General features: G+C 44.5%; 1 protein-coding gene across 2 annotated transcripts in view; it reads left to right on the top strand.

Annotated features, from left to right (window-relative positions):
* Positions 1 to 374: 374 nt before the first annotated feature.
* The window catches only part of PTER (phosphotriesterase related), a 34,585-nt gene continuing 17,089 nt past the window's right edge, over positions 375 to 17,870 (top strand). The window contains exons 1-2 of one of the 2 annotated variants that reach the window (XM_090047209.1): positions 375 to 560; positions 4,347 to 4,436. The gene's annotated coding sequence lies outside the window, so the exon portion shown is untranslated. The remainder of the gene's footprint in view (positions 561 to 4,346; positions 4,437 to 17,870) is intronic. The other variant, XM_090047210.1, reaches the window with a different exon arrangement.

Genomic DNA, 17,870 nt, shown 5'->3' on the forward strand with positions numbered 1-17,870 from the left:
GCACCCGCTTCTCAAAACCCTACACCCGTCGGCTGGTGTCAGACCCGCTTCAGAGGCCTTTGCTACATGCTATGTTTATGAGGCAAGTAGCGGGTTACTTGTTCAGTAAATTGAGATTGGGCACGTCTGCTAAGTACCAGGAGCTACAAGCACAAAGCGACAATCACGCAGCGAGCCGGTGACTCCAGGAATAAACGCGGGCTGAGGCAGCGGCAATGTAGCGAGCACAGGATGAACAGGACAACCCCGGGAGAAAGAGCCACCTGGCTGCAGCTGGCTTGAAACCGTGCAACAGCTCTCTAGCTAGCTCCCATCCGGCGTTCACGTGAATGCAGCCGGGCCCGGGCCGCTTGGCCTCCAGCCACATGCGGCTGTGTGCCGTCGCGGGCGCGGCCCGGCTCCGAGGAGCCTCGCGGGAGGCGGGAGCTGCCTCGCCCGGCCCCGAGCCGGCAGCGGCCGGGCCTGGCAGGAGAGGCAAGGGAAGCCCCGCCCGGGCGGGGCGGGGAGGAGGCCGCGCGGGCTGGGAGCGGAGGCGCGGGTGAGCCCTACCCGGGACGAGGGTGAGCGGGGCGCTGCGGGGGGCGGCACGAGGGGCTGGAGCGCGGGGAACAGGCTGTCGAGGGTGGGCCCGCGCCGGGCTGCGCCAGGACAGAAGGGGCACCCGCCTCCCCGGGGACAAAGTCGACCGACTTCCCGCCCGCCTGCAGCGGCAGCAGGAGCCGAGGGCCCGCGAAGGGGCCAGGCCGCGGCGGCCCCGGGAGTCGCCTGCTGAGAGCCCCGAAGCCGACGCGGGGTGCGGCCGTGCGACCTGCCGGGCCTTGGAGCTAGGCCCCCGCCGTGACCAGGCCACGGGTGGGGAAGTTCGGGCCATGGGCGCCCGCTGAAACGGCCAAGTCGCCTCGGGAGAGCCAGAGCCAGCCGGGTGTAAAGTTAGCTCTTGAAACGTGTAGCTGCTCCTTAGCTGGCTGCTATCCAGGTGTTATTAGAGCAAGCAGCTCATTCCAGCCTGGCCTCAAAGTGGGAGAGGAAAGGGCCTGCACCAGGTCCAGTATCAAGAGGCAAGGGGCAGAGCCAGCCCCAGTCCAGCCTCCTTGGGCCCTATTAATGGCCACTGCCACACTTCCCACAGAGTGGGGATCCCATTGCTGTGGCTCTGTGGCCTGCCTATGAACTGGAGGTCGAGTCCCCTTGCTGGAGTATTTGAATGTTGCTCAAAACAAACAAACAAAAACAGGTGAAGACTAGCTACCTGACAGATGATATAACTAACTGGTCAATCATGCCATAAATTTAGACTGGCCACACCTGTAAAGTCAGAGGGGCAACAGATGTAAAGGAATTAATCACAGTGAATTTAGATCAGCCATGTGTACAAAGTAATTGTCACATGATCAAACTGACTCTCCACCTATTAGAAGCCAACCAGCTATAAAGTTAGTGCTTGGGAAAAAAAAAATCTGTATCAATGCTGGTTTCTATCTAGGTTTCACTTAAACATATAGCCGGGCCTTAAAAAGCTGGTGTTTTCCAAGAGGGGGTGGGGCGTGTCTTGTGTCTGAAGAGGTTGAGAACCACCGGGCACTGCTCTGCAACCTCCTCACACCTTCCATTCCCTCCTATGGGTATTCTCACTAGCAGCCTGTCTCTGAGCAGTGCAGAAATGGGTATTGCCTGGAAGTGGCTAAAGCCAAGCACAGCAGAACAAATATACCAGGAGACCCCAAGGGGGCTGGAATACACTGGTATTTGAGGAGCTGAGAAAAGGCAGTTAACTAGCTTTGAAACTGGTACATCCCTGGTGTTGTTCTGGACATCAAGCATTGGTAGCCATCTTGGCATATTGTCAGGCTGTCACTAGTGAAGGATTATAGCACTGGGTGCTCAAAGCTACTCGGTGTTGTTAGTGTTTGGACACTTTTGTACCCATGCTGTAATAGCAGCTTAGGCATCAGATGTGAAGGCCTCTGCTCCAGTGCTTGTTCAGTTTCAAGCACTAAGAGCTAGATCCGCAGGATAGCACTCAAATCAAAACCTCAATTTGACTGCCTCCAGTTCTGCAGGCACCAGAAGCCCCAAGGTGCCCAAGTACTGAATGCTGAGCACATCCATGCCTGCTTAAGTCTTGGCAGTGCTGAACAGCCAGGTGCCAAATTCACCCCTACACACTGCTGGTAGTAACAAACTGAGTCTTCTGTTGCTGGCTTGTCTGCAGGGCATGGTTCAGTAGGTGGTGTCAGCCCAGACACTGCTTGCAGATAATTTCCCCAGCCATTTGTACTCAATAGCCCAGAGGCTATAAGAGTCACTCAGGAAATGGGAGATGGGTCCAGTTCTTCTCTCTGACTGAAGTGATTTAAACCCAAACCTACCCCCCTGGATGAATGCTGAAGTCACCAACCCATAGGTCAATGGTTCTCAAAACTCAAGACCCCTCAGGAAAATGCCAGCTTTTAGTTTTCATCCATCTTTTTACTATGGGAAAAAATGATAGATCAGTTTTCTATTGCAGAGAACTCAGAAAGGCCACAGTAGGTCAGAGCGTTTTTGACACTAGATTCCTGTTTGAAATCTCTGAGTTCTCTCATTAAATCATGTCTGCATGTCAAGCACTGCACCACTCTTTAGAAGGATCTCAAGGCACCCCAGGGTGTTATGTCACCCTGGTTGAGAATCACTGCAGTAGGTGGTTTGAGGGAGAACAGGGAAGAGAGACTGTTGGTCTTTCTTATTCATTTATTGCATAATAGTGGGGGGAAAAATACTTAAATACTCATAGATGTAGGGCTAGTAATTCAGACCTTCCCTTCCCCTCATGATGAGCACCTAGTAGGCTTCTTTTCCTTCAGCTAAAAAGTATTAAATGAGTCAGTGCAAAGTGGAGCAGGTTCAGCAGGAAAGAGTGGGAGATCACCCACCCAACAGTGTTGTAGCCTGATGGTTACACTCACACCAGCAACGTGGGTTCAGATCTTTTAGACAGAGAAGGGCACCAAACTGAGGTCTCCAGCATCCTGTGCAAGTGCTCTAGCTAATGGATTATTTGATAAGATCATCTTTATTATACCCAGCCCTTTATTTCCCAGCTCTGGCAGTCTCTGTCTAAAGCCCTTCTTGGACTACCAGATCTCCAAATAGGCCTTGAGCTGTCCCAGCAAGGCATAAGGCTAAATGACCAGTATAACTTTAAAATCAAACATCTATTCTCTCTGGCCTAAACCCTCTCTAAGCTTAACATAAAATAAGGAACCCCTGCCTGCACAAGCAGCTCTTTTTCTCTGCCCCAAGCAGCTTTCTCCTGTTCCCAAACCTGCACTTACCCAGTTTCACTGTGAATTCATGAGCTGTTACCAGGAGCTTCTCTTTTCTTGACTCCCAAAGTCAGATTGCCTAACTAGCTGAGGCCTTGGGTTTATATATGTCCAGCCCAGCCCTCTGCTGATCAGATGACTCTCCAATTAGCTCCCTCCCCACTTCAAGATGCCTTTCTGGTGTCCTGCTACACTGCATTAGTCCTTAAAAGGACACTTGTCTTTTCTCTCAGTGTTTCCTGCTGCTTAGATTAGGCCGCATCTTGGCCTTTGGAGCTCCCTGCCTTCACCTCTTAGGAATGTCTGTACAGCACAAGGTAGGGATGTGTAAAGTTATTCACATTAGCTCAGGAGTCAAAAGCTGCACAGACACAGAACTAACACATGCAGAACCATCACAAAATATCTATATATTTAATTTATTTAGTTTTTAAAGTGCACATCTACACTTCTTTCTGCTTGACTTCAGACTATCACTAACACAGACTAACACATCTCTTAGCACTTTGCTGCCAGATCCAGGCATACCTTGAGACCTCCCCAGGTACTGTATGTTAGGGGTATCCCTAACTTAGGGTTGTGGATTTCAGCAGGTGACATTAAGCTTCTACAACTGCAGCACTGAAATTCTGTTGTGGCTCTAGCCTCAGGAAAAAAAGCAGCAAAAAACCTTGGCTTGTAGGTAGTTTGGCTGATAATATTGGAACACAGATGCCATGCTGAGATTATCTGGCAGTGCTGTCAGCAGGGAAAGTCAGGTTTGCAATGCTACTATGCCAGGAGGTACAAAAGCAAAAGAATGCCTGTGCAACTCGGTTATAAACTGCTTGCAAAGATCTGGCTTGTTATTTCTGCTGTGGTTGCCATGGGAAGGGTGACAAGCTAAAAAAGCAAAGATGAAACCATTATACGTTCAGTTATCTCAGAACTAAAATACAAAAAATACCTTAAGAGAATGCGTCCAGACCATGAAATGCCTAACATAGAATGTGTGGCTTCCATCTTCTCATGGTGATAAAGGTCTCAATTTTCTTTTAGGAGGCTGCTTTACAGACAGTGCATATCCATAAGAACTGCAGCAGAGGTGACTGGTGGTAGCCACACATGCTAGGCTCTCAAAATAGATAGGTAAGTTGCCTCAGTGGAAGTTCATGTGGGGAGAGTTGGTGCCTGTTTCAGGGGTTGGCATCTTTTGTGACCTAGCTTCCACCTCAGGTCACACTCCTACATACTCTGGTTTCCTACCCTGCATGCCAGAATTGGGCCCTGAGTGATAAGCCCCCACATGCCCAGATAGGAGCCTGAGGCCCAGTGCCACTCTTGCATGCTGGGAGTGCTTCCTGGTGCCTAGCGCTGGTACCACTTCTCCCCAGTACCACCCACTCGGATTGGGTTCCAGGGCCTGGCATTGTCCCTTCCTGGTCCCACACACCGAAATCAGACCCTGTGTACCCAATCATGTGGCTCCCATGTCTGGAAATTCAGCAGCAGGGAAGCAGTGGCACTGCTAAATTTTCAGGCCCATGAGGACCCCTGTGGGTGAATTAACACTGAGTTGGGAGACGCATCTGGCCAGTGGGCTGGGAGTTTTGTACCCCTTTCTAGAGAAAGAGAAAGGCAGGTGCTGGGATCCTGAGGATGCCTTCCCTGGTGCAGCAGAGAAAATAAATTTGAAAACAACAGGCAGTAGGACCCTGGGATGCCTTCTCTGCTGCTGTGGCTGGAGGTGGTGTGGATTGCCTGAGCTGCCACCAACCAGATCTAGACTATTCATGGGCTAGATTCAGCTTGTGGGCCATAGGTAGCCAACCCCTGACCTAGTTGTTACATGCACCTGTGATCTGATAGGAACTTCTAAGTGCCCTTCTTATTTACGTAGGGTCAACCAGTGGCACACCACAGTATTGCTGAAGGTGTCATCTTTTGTATAGAAACAGCATCCTGACTCCTTGTGATTGTTAGTCTTAGCCATGGCTGAACTTCTGTTGCATAATCCAAATGCTGTCTACCTAGGCTGCCTACCAGTTGTCTGTGCCATTTTCCACCTCCTGTACTGATCTGTTTAAAGGTTGCAGCCTTCTGCCTGCGAGGTGGCTGTTTTAGTCTGATGGGTGTAGTGACCCCTGTAACATGCAATTTCATATAGTTTTGTCAGGTACTTTGAGATGGTGGCATTGAAGACACTATGTAAGTGTCACTTATCATTATTAATGCCTTTCTTGCATTTGGAAATTTAACAGACAACATTCTCCATAGAGTCATCATTGTCACATTCATTTTTGTTTTTTATAATCAGAGGTGGCAACTGTGGCATTCAGATGCTTAATTACATTTCATAAAGGTGAACAGTGGTAACTTATTTAAAATAATTAGTATATAACAAAACAAAGAAAAACCCCAGAATTTCTGCTTTTAATGTAGTTAACAGCAGCTTCTAGATCTGAGAAAGCGCTTGTTCCCCAAGCACCGAAAGCAGACATATACTGGATCCACATGGTAGCAAGGGGTTGTATACTGATGGAGGGATTGGTCTCTCCAAAGGCCTCTGCATATTTTGTTTTACTTTTTCTGGATGAGAAAATAGTTTCTCACCCAGTGATAAACTTCTTGATACATCCAGGTGTTTCCCCCTGCTCTGCCTCCCCATCCTTTGTTCCCTGCAACAGGCTAAAGGCTTCTTCTGAATTTTATGAAAAACCTACGAGACAGAGCATGGGGGAAGAGAGACAGATAGACAAACTGACACTTAGTCACCCTTGAGTAGACAACAACCTGATGGTTAGGGCATTCACCTGAGATATGAGAAACTGTGGGTTAAATGCTTGGTTAGTATAAGAAAGAGCAAGGAATTGAACTTGCCTGTTTTTCAGATGAGTGCCTTGACTGCTGGGTGTTTTGGGGCAAGTGCCTGGCAGTGTCTTGTTCCTCTGGCTTTGACTCTAAATTCCAATATTAAGCCAAGAAACCTTTATCAAAACTGGTATTTAGATTCCTAGGAAGAATTTTCCCATCACCATTCCCGCTATTAAGACTCTTGCTATAGCTCTGGAGGCTTGAGCTCCACCTTCCACCTTTGTGCCAAAGGCTGCTGCCAGTTGACCCTGATTTTAGTGGATACCTGGTGATTTGGGCTGGCACATCAAAAACTGGCCAGACACGATAAAAGCAACATTACTCCATTGTGTACCACTGGTTGTTAGAATCTGGCTACTAGGCTCACAAGGACCGTTGACCACTACTAATGAAATAATCAGTGACTCATCCAGAGAAGCACACCTTTCAAACTACTTGCAAAAGGTGGCCTCAAGAAGCCAACCCCCGAGCCTGATGCTACCACCCCATCTCCAACTGCCAATTCCTGAGTTGCATAATTGAAAAAGTGGTAACTGCCCAGCACCATCATGTGACATCTGCCAACTTCCTAATCAGCGTTCACAAACTATAGACAGTTCTATTGGCACTAAAAAATGACCTTCTCAGAGCCACAGACACAGGCTTCTCTATCTCTCTACAGCAGTTGACACAGTGGACTATAATGTATTATTAATATGCTGACAAGACAGAGCAGGAATCAATGGCCCTGTCACTGCTGTAATTCCAGTTCTTCCTTGACATAAGAACTTTGAGTAGAAAAAAGTAACTGACTCCTATACAAAAAGATCCCACACTATCCCCACTTCTCACCAATATTTAAACTAACAGACTGTCGGTGCTATTCAGCTGTCTCTCATTCTTAGATAATACAACAAACACTAATACAAAAATATAAAAATCAGCTTTTGAAGGAGTGGCTTGCTCGACTAAAGCGATACACATCAGCTAGAGAAATCACTTTGAAAACTAGTTGAGAGTCTGCCTCCATTTTCTATTAAAGACACATAACTCTCATTTGTAAAAGTGCAAAGCCATGGAATCCTGCTTAATTTCTTATTGTGCTGCATCATTATGTCCCATCAAGGACAACAAAAAGTCCTTTTTCAGATATGTGGGGAGCCGGAGGAAGAGCAAGGGCAATGTTGAACCCCTGCTAAACCAGATGGGGCAACTGACAACTGACGCCCAAGAAAAAGCCAACCTATTAAATAGGTACTTTGCGTCAGTCTTTCATCAGTCACACGGGATGCCCACGCCTGCTATGGGACAGGGAAATCTGGGTGAGGGGGATCCCCTACCCTCCATCAATGCTGACCTCATGAAGGAACACCTTGAGAAGCTGGATACCTTCAAGTCAGCTGGCCCTGACAACCTGCACCCCAGGGTACTCAAGGAGCTGGCGAGCGTCATAGCCCACCCCCTGGCACGGATCTTTGAAAACTCCTGGCGCTCTGGTGTAGTGCCCAAAGACTGGAAGAAGGCCAATGTGGTGCCGATCTTCAAGAAAGGGAGGAGAGTGGATCCGGCTAACTACAGGCCCATTAGCCTGACTTCTATCCTGGGGAAGATCTTAGAAAAGTTTATTAAGGAGGCCATCTTTGAGGGACTGGCCCAGGCTAACATTCTAAGGGACAGCCAGCACGGGTTTGTTGTGGGTAGGTCTTGTTTGACCAATCTCATTTCCTTCTATGACCAGGTGAGCTATCACCTGGACAAGGGAGAAGAGATTGATGTCATATAACTTGACTTCAGAAAAGCTTTTGATCTGGTATCCCATGATCACCTCTTGGCCAAACTGGCCAGTTGTGGCCTTGGCTCCACCACGATCTGCTGGCTGGGAAATTGGCTTCGTGGTCGGACCCAGAGGGTTGTGATTGATGGCAGTCACTCATCATGGTGCCCTGTGACCAGTGGGGTCCCTCAAGGCTCTGTCCTGGGACCCATACTGTTCAACATCTTCATTAACAACGTGGACATTGGAGTCAGGAGTGGACTGGCCAAGTTCGCCGATGACACCAAACTTTGGGGCAAAGCATCCACGCCAGAAGATAGGCGGGTGATCCAGGCTGACCTGGACAAGCTCAGCAAATGGGCAGACGAGAACCTCATGGTGTTTAACACCGAAAAATGCAAGGTTCTCCACCTTGGGAGGAAAAGCCTGCAGCACCCTTATCGGCTCGGCAGCGCTACGTTGGTTAGCACTACAGAAGAAAAAGACTTGGGGGTCACCATTGACCACAAGATGAACATGAGCCTCCAGTGTGATGCTGCAGCTAGTAAAGCGACCAAAATGCTGGTGTGCATCCATAGATGCTTCTCGAGCAAATCCCAGGACGTCATTCTCCCCTTGTGCTCGGCCTTGGTGAGGCCGCAGCTGGAGTACTGCGTCCAGTTTTGGGCTCCACAATTCAAAAAGGATGTGGAGAAGCTTGAGAGAGTCCAGAGGAGAGCCACGCGCATGATCAGAGGTCAGGAAAACAGATCTTACGATGACAGGCTGAGAGCCATGGGACTCTTTAGCCTGGAAAAGCGCAGGCTCAGGGGTGATCTGATGGCCACCTATAAGTTTATCAGGGGTGACCACCAGGATCTGGGGGAACGTCTGTTCACCAGAGTGCCCCAAGGGATGACGAGGTCGAACAGTCACAAACTCCTGCAAGACCATTTCAGGCTGGACATAAGGAAGAATTTCTTTACTGTCCGAGCCCCCAAGGTCTGGAACAGTCTGCCAGCGGAGGTGGTTCAAGCACCTGCATTGAACACCTTCAAGAGTAAATTGGATGCTTATCTTGCTGGGATCCTATGACCCCAGCTGACTTCCTGCCCTTTGGGCAGGGGGCTGGACTCGATGATCTCCCGAGGTCCCTTCCAGCTCTAATGTCTATGAAATCTATGAAGTCCCAATTTTCAAAACTGTTAGGCTGCTTGAAGACATAATCTCCCAAATAAATGGCTCTTTAAGCTTAGTGTGGCCCTGTGCCGAGCACAGGACGTGCCCAGAAGTGGCATCACATTAGTTGGACCCAGATCGCCCAACATCTATATAGATCAGGTGCTTCCGCAGGACTTTTTGGTGCTTTTATGTAATAGCCAGTTGATTCAGGTTTAGATAAAAGTGCCAAAAAGCACTGCCAAAACGCCTGATCTATACAGATGTTGTGGAGCCAGGTCAAACTAACACACTGCCCCTTCTGGTAAAGTGCTGTTTTTTTGGGTTTTTTTCACGTTTGTCAGTGCCCTTAATGTATTAAATCCCAACAATTTTAAAATGGAATTTGAATCTGTTGAATGCTGCAATGACCATATTCATCTTGGGACACTGCAGATCACAAAGCCAAACTGAAGTTAATGAGAACCTAGTGCCAAAGCATTCTCAGTAAATGGGATCTTCCCATGGAGATTAAATGAAATTTGCCAGAGTCGGCCAATCTTTAAGATACGCTGCAAAACTTTCTTCCTAGAAAAGCCTTTGTATTGTAAGAATGATGTTAACAACTTTCATGTCTTCTTCTAATAAGCACCCCAGCAACCAACCATCCAAAAGTGGGAATGTGGAGGGCATTATTAAAAAAATTAAACTCCTCAACAGAATTATTACCCTAAAAAAGAAGTAATAGGGAATTCATTAGGAGTACTGATTTTCTGTGGAAAGTACTGTAGCAATGGGTGGCTGTATAAAAACTAAATAGATGGATACTAGGATATATAATGAGAAAATTAGTGGAGTTATAAAGATATGTTTTTGTTTATATGGGCCTAATCCACATATTTGATGTGAAGTGCTTAACTGAGGTCAGATTCATCAGTCAGAAGAGAATTATTGTGTAGTAATATTGATCGTAAGTAGGTGCTAAAATAAAACGCACACACTTCTGTATGCTTTTGTATTTTATTAGCAAGGTTGAGTTGCCTCATTTAAAAATATCCTAGGTGTGTTAAAAAATAACACGTTTTACTATAGTGAAAATGAATAGCAATGTCATGAAATTACACTTTGAAATTGTTATGCTACTTAAAGCTAATATGTACCCTTTCCTTTAAATTCTTTCTAAAATATGTTCTGTTAATTTGCAATGCATGTAGGATGTAATTCTATAATTGAGGTCCATTGAGGTTATTTGGCATAGAATTGGGCCCTTTAAGTAGTTACCTCTCTCTGTATATAAATACTTAATTTATGTTACATCACATTTCCTACAGTCATATGATTATATAAGGAAAGGCACTATTAAATTAATCATGTGGAATGAAGAAGACCTCTTATTTTTAATGTTCTTAAATGTAACAAATAGCTATTGAGCCATACTTATTACTTTTCATACATTTTCTGTCACAGCAATCTGGATTTAGTGTTGTTATAATCTTATATTGTAATGTAACAACAATCAAATGATTTCTATATGTGTCTAGAGAGAATGTATGCTTCCATTATAATATGCTTACCAAATCAAAATGATAGCAGTATGGAGGCTGTTTATATGATTAAATTGTAGCAATATGAGATTACCACAGGAAACAAGTAATCCAAACCTAGGGACTCTTCCCATTATAAGACCATTATAACAGCATAACAACTAGAATGCAAGTGTCAGATGAAAAAAACAATAAAGGACTGATCCTGCCATTAAGACTCAGACAGACTGCCTGTTGGACTCACTGAAGGCTTTACCTGAGTAACAAATATGTCATCCAATAATACCAAATAATACCTAATAATGCCTAATAATACCTGTAGAAAAAGTATTCACTTTATCACTATTTAGCTGCAGCATAAACATGAGAATGTTTGTGTACTTTATAACTGATTGTTTTAAAATTCATTCACAGTTATTGTAATAAATTCTTGTTAGTTGTTCAAAAACCACAGTGAAAAACTCAGCCTTGGAGTTATTTTTCTAAGATAAAGCTGTCAAAACGTATACACATTAATTGGGTTTTCAGAAACTGTCATTTTATCCTGCATTTGAGCAGTACCTAGCCCAACCGATACAACAGACTTGCCAGAGCTTGTAGGCACTGCTGCAACGCAAAATATTTTTCAGATACACTTCTTAGAATGTCTTGTTTCAGATCAGAGCTTGCCTTTTCCCTCCCTCTTAGTGGGAGTGGACATTTGGCTGATGTTTCTTGGAACTAGGCTAAGGTTCAGGAAATGCAGCTTGCACAAATGGCATATACACTTTAAATGCATATTATATTGTTGAAATCAAAATGGCAATAGGAGCTTTCCCAAAAGCGTTAGATAAACTCAGTTTTTAATTTTCCTTGTCTGTCCCTTCAGCATGGCGAATTCTCTTTTGAACAGTGTTTAATTATTCTTTGTCCTTCTGTTTAACATAACATGTCTCTTTAATGATTTACTCTTCGTTCTAAATGGTAATAATGATTAGAATTACATTAGGCAACAGGTTTCCTTAAGAAATTCGTGTCTTCCTCATTTTGCACAACTGATATTCCTGGGTTCTGTACAAAACCTTTCCACTAAGCTGTCAGTTAGCGTTTAAGTTGTTTTAAGGCTGTTGTTGTGGCCTCACAGTAGTAGTAGTTTATTCACGACAGGTAGACCTTTTTATTTTTAGATTTCCATGTTTTCCTTCACAAATCCTCTTCCATGTAACCAAAATATTTCTTTGCTATTGTAGGAGGTCAGGGTTTTCCCGTAACTTTATTACCTAGGAAAACCAGCTATGCACAGAGTTAAATAGCAATTATTCAGACCTCAGAACTTATTTTTATTCTGTGTTGGATGTGAATGATTTGTTAATGTTCAAATATGACTGTATTCACACCTAATGAGTACATGCTTATAGGAGCAGGTGTACTGTGCTGAACTCACAGAGTAGGAATTTGATACAGAAGAACTTGGTCACTGCAGTGTTCAGCACTGCAGCATCTAACTTTTAAGCACTTTGCTGACTAGTGAAATCTACAGTCCTGATCACTTGTGTAGGCGCTCTATACAATGCATGGGGAAAGTCAGGTGCTTAAGAATAGGATCCTCAAAAGCCAGTACTCCATGAGGAAAGCTCTGTAGGCAAACCAAAAAGAAAGGCTCAGGACTGGGACGAATCCCTCTGGGCTGTGAAGAAGCACCTATATCCCATCAGGAAATCACAAGCTGGAATTTTCTTCTGGAGCTAGATGCTAATGTTGCCATTTCTTCCAAAGCATAACCAGTGGAGGATGAGCAACCTTTATACACTGGTTGCATTACTAGGGTACTCAGGCAGGATATAAAAGACCCATTTCTCTCCTTTATTGAGGACATTTGAACTGGAATCCTTTACTTTCATGAAGAATGCTCCCATCATTGATTTATACAGGGTTAGCCTCTCTTCCTCTCTCCTGTTGAATAGAATAATTAAATATTCATTGGCCCAGAGACAGCAAAAGTGAGCACAACTCTAAAATTTTAGCCAGTCATAGGGGAGACCTGGATCCAGTCCCTACTCCAATGAATACTTATTCTAAATACTGAAATAACCATTGGAACTGGGACTAGGTGGTTCCTGGTACTTGCAGAAGCAAGCTGCAAGATACCTTTAGAATTTGATGGAGGAAACAGAGGTGCATACAGACGTTCAGCAACAGCTGGGCAGAGTCTTGGGGATCTAAGAGAAGAAACATTTTCAGAGAACTAAATTGATTGTCTATAAAACATGAAACCTGTTTCAGCAAAACACATGAGCCTAGAGTTCACTGGGGCTATTCACATCTTTAAATTAAAACATGTGTTTGTGCTGTGTGGGGACTTAATTGCAAAAAGTGTTTAACTCCTGCATTTTAAGATATGAACAAACTACGGTACCATTAGGTGAACATGTTAAGAATACATCATTTTAACATGCCAGATAGTGCTCTTTGTGAAAATGTCAACAAGAGAGGTAATTGAACAATGACCTATCCCAGCAGAACATCAGTTATCATATTAATTATCATATTTACTTACATACAACTGTGAGAGAGTGCTTATGCTAAGCAAGGCCTAGCATTAAAAAAAATGCACTAAAACTCCCAGAATGCTTCAAGGAGGTTGAGGAGTCAGCGATTGACATTCTGGTAATCACTTTCTGACCCTTAGATGAAAATACTGAACTTCTGACCTTTGAACAATGATAAAAATAGCAGACATGCCGCTTACATTGTTAAGAATAGGAAACTGCATGGCTAAACCGCAATGACGAAAAAACAACCGCATATATGTCAGTTTTGACATTTTAACCCTGCAAAAACCAGCAAAACATAGATGAATAATGTATTTAAGTTATAGAAAATTAGCATAAGAAATATAAAGGTCATTAAGAATTAACATAAGAAGCGTAATGATTATAATACAAAGCTTATCACCTGATATTATAATATAGATAAGTTAACTAAATAACCAATAGAAGTAAGAATTAGAAAATGCATATGTATAAGTGTTATCATATATAACTAATAGTAAAGTTATGTTAGAGGCCTCACTTCCACCATGGGGACAGTTTTGTATCTTTTGCCTAAAAAAAGATAAGGGACTCCTTTTAAATGAGCTGTTGACCAGTTCTGAGACTACTGAATCAGGCAGCCGCACCTAGCCTCCGTGTTAGAGAGCAAGGGCTTGATTTGGGAACCTCGTGAACCAACAGACCTCCTTTAGTTTATGACTTTGTGAAACAATAAAAGTTTTAAATTGAACAGGTCTGAGCCTGTGCTTAATTCAGTCCTATATAATTCGGCATCGAGCTCCCACAACAACATGTCCTGGAATAAGGTATGTGCTGACAGAAGTGACATTTTTGTCACGCAATCAGACACTGAAGGTGCTGCACTGACAGAAGTTTGCAGCTGTAGAGTGCTTTAAAAAGTGCCCGATTGTGTGACAAATGAATCCTCATTACATGAGGGTTCAGGTGAAGGCGCTCCAAAGCAAAGTACCTTCATTAACTTCTGTTAGTGCATGCTGGGAACAGGGCTGGAATGAAGCAGCCCATCTTCATCCCCAATTCTGTCCTCTGGATGAGGGGGGAATGGAGAAGAGGGCGTTCCTTCTGGGGTTGGGTGGGGTGGGTGGATTGGAGTTCCCCAGTTAAGGGAGGCTCCAATCCATCTGCTCCCCAACTCCAGCAAAGTCTGGGCAAAGCCCAGGGAAGACCTCCTTCCCTTGCCTTTTCCCCCTCCCATCCTGAGACAGCATTGAAGCTGGTAGGGAGGTGGAGTTAGGGGAAGAGGCTGCAGACACACAGCCTCTCCTGCTGAATTGGCTCCAAAGTGGAGGTCAGTCCTCCACCCTCCCGATCCAACAGCAGGGGGGGTCTGGCTAACTTATGGCACTTTCTATGAAGTACCATGAATTAGACTGGAGAGCTGCCAGTGTGTCAGCACCCTTTGTTTTTGAATGAAGAAAAAAACCCCTTACCTTGTAGTAACTGAGAGGCAGCAGCTAGGGAGCAGAGCCTGTTCATTGATCTGCTCCCTGTGGGTGCCTATACACGTCCAGTGAGGCTGCTCCAACATGCCATAACTACAGCATGTCGTAATTACCATGTTTCCAGTAGACTCCAGCGATCGAAGAGCTTTAATTAAAGCCTCTACCACCCTTTTTCAGCACAGGGATGCTAACACAGGAGAAACTGCAGGTGCTTTAATTAAAGTGGCTCTCAGCCACCCTAATTAAAGCACCCTCTCTCTACCCCACCCCCCACTCGTGGAGCACGTATATAAACGCCCTGTAACTACAGGCAGACATTGCTTTCACTTTCGCCCATAACCAGTAGAAACTGCCCTTGCACTATTTCTTATGTATAATGCTCACTACAATTTCCAGCAGCTGGTTTTTGAGGGAAAAGTGCATGCTGTATGTGAGAAAACTTTAATATAATAAAAGCCTTAGTCTGTCTATCTATTTGTCTGTAACGCTCTGGGCCAACCGTGCATGCGCTACCAAGAGGGCGTGTGCTGATTGGCTGTAAGGGCCCGAATCGTTATGGACAGAGGGAGCAGCTGTGCCATCCCCCCAACAGCCGGCAGGGAGGGGGAGGTGAGAGGGGGGCAGAGAGGGAGGGAGGGGAGCGGGAAGGGGAATGGGGTGTTCTGGTGGCAGTGTCCCCACACCGCTGCTGCACCCCCCACCCTCTGCTTACGCTGCTGCTGCCACTGCCCACCCCAACAACAGCAGGCAGAGAGGGAGAGGGGAGGCATGGAAGGGGGCATGTTGTATGCTGCCAGGTGTTGGTGGCTGCCACCATGTGCAAACTTGCCTGCCTCCCCGCCCCCAATTCCTGGGAGCAGACAGCGCAGGGTGGAATGGCAGGGGTTGGGGGAGACCGCACAAGGCTGCACCAGGAGCAGTGGGGGGGGGGGCAGGGGGAGATGTGGGGACGTGCATGGAGCCGGAGGCAGAGCAGCAGCACCATGGGGCGCTGGATGGCAGCGCTCTGTCCCTACCCACCTTCTTCTCTCTCCCCACACTGCTCCTGGTATGGCCTCGTATGTTGTCCCCACCTCTTGCTTCTCTACCTCGCACCCCATGGTGAGTTTCTAATACTGCTTTAGCTGCCAATTAACTGAATCCAGTGACAGCAACGTATCTCACAAGAGGAGAGTATTGGCCCCACTGTTTTATTGTGGGTAATTTATTTAAACACCCCAAGCTTTGATTTCTTTATTTGTAAAATGGGGTTACTTCTAATATTTGTAAAGTAGTTTAAACAGCTTCAGGCAGAATTTGCTACAAAAACGTCTGTCAAATCCATATCTATTTCATAATATAGAACCTTCAATTCAACATATCCATCCTGGCTAGAAGAAAATTCCAGCAGTAGAGCAGATAATTTTAGATTTTTTTCCCTGGTAGAAACCAACAGACAACACCCACAGGCTATAATGGATCATATACATAACCAGGAGTCCTTACATGGGTCAAACCAGATTAGTTGAGATTAATCTAATTTAACTGCTAGAAAGGAATTAGAGGGAAATTCCTCTTGAAAAATCAACAACTATATCAAAATAGCAGCCTGAAAGTAAACAAAAATTCTGATTCAATAAAAATCTTTTTTGTTGAATAATGTACTATGAATAAAAAAGCAAAATATAAAAAGATAAAAAGAAATATTTAGGAAACCAGAGAAAAATACCAGAATATAATCAATTAGCAATCTCTACTTTTACCATACAAACTAATCTTTTAATTGCAGTATAATTACTCATTCAAACCATGTTTATACAGGTTTGCCTTATCAGGCTGAAAATGCATTTAAAAATGGGGATGCAGGGGGAAAAGATCATTTGAAAGTAGAGCTAAATATGAAGTGTAAATAGCACGTGTGGTGGTGCCAGGTTTTGTTTATATAGGAGAGCATAGTATGTTTAATACAGTCATTGTTGTCTCTTTGCCTGGACTCTGGGAATGATTCAAATCACTGCACCTTTTACAAAACAAGAGGCTGGGCTACCGAACACCAGTGATAGTCAAGAACATTCAGTGACTGACAGGGTCAGGCAACTCACTTTAAACCAACGATTTAAGCCAATGATTTTGTGACAGAGAAAAGTATTTTGCCTTTAGTGATTCACACAAGAGCAGTCCCCTCTGAAATACACTTTGTGAGTTAATTTGGCAAAAAACAAATTATTACTTGGCAAAAACCAAGAAATTACAGTAATAAATTAGAAGGTCATTTCTAACAAAATAACTGTTCTTTACCTTCACAAACAAGTGAACACAATGACCTACTAAGGGCACTATTATTGTAATCTCATATTATGGAAATTTCCTCAAGTGATGTTTTACATTAGGACAAGTGTATCTAGCACAACCACTTCTCCTGACATTTACCATTTAAATCTATTACACAACATTACCTTCTAACTGGGATTTTTGTACTGTATCTACTAGTATGCAGACAATGCAAATACAGTAAATACAGTGCGAAAGTGTTTTCTAACTGTATCTCTCTCTTCAAAATGGCAAATTTTTCATAATTGGAATAATCACAGTTACTGAAAACTCTTTACCAGGCAGTTATTGTTTCTGTTACATGGAACTTGATACTTTATTTTTATACCAGAATTCTATAGGTAGCTAGCACTTCCTTACTATAAAATGACCGTACAGTGTTACTCTGTTACTGTGTTTACCCTGAAAGATCTAAAACAGGGTATGCAGCATAAGTGCCGTAAGTGGCAGGCAGCCTCTGTTTGTGGCACTTGGCAGGCAGAACCACAGCAGGAAGCAGAAAGCAGAGAAGGAGACCAGATAGGGACACAAATTAGGAAGCAGAGTAGCAGATGGGGCAGAGGAAGGGATCAGAGCAACACTTGAGAAAGGTGAAAGGCTAATTTGTGGCAGATGCCCACTTGCCAAAAAGGTTGGCCCTTGCTGATCTAAAAGATGTAGAAGTTATTCGTACTTCATATAGAGAGCTTAATGCCCTTTTGATGCTAGTTTTTCTGTTGCAGTAATAGGTTAACACTATAAAAGTTGAACAGAAGATTTTCTGTGAGAGTTTCACCAGTAATAAATCCATGTTTATGATATTCACTAGAAGAGAGACAGAAGTGGGAAGGACCTCTCTCTTTAATCAATAATGTATGCTCCAGTTAGTCTTATCCTCTGGACATCATTAAACATGTATTTTGTTTCATAACTGATTATTTTGCTTGGCTGGGGATTGTGACTACATATCCTCAAGCCTTTGCAACTAACGT

Source organism: Crocodylus siamensis, chromosome 5, assembly GCF_052110815.1.
Source record: "Crocodylus siamensis isolate JL-2025a chromosome 5, ASM5211081v1, whole genome shotgun sequence".
Classification (NCBI taxonomy): Eukaryota; Metazoa; Chordata; order Crocodylia; family Crocodylidae; genus Crocodylus; species Crocodylus siamensis.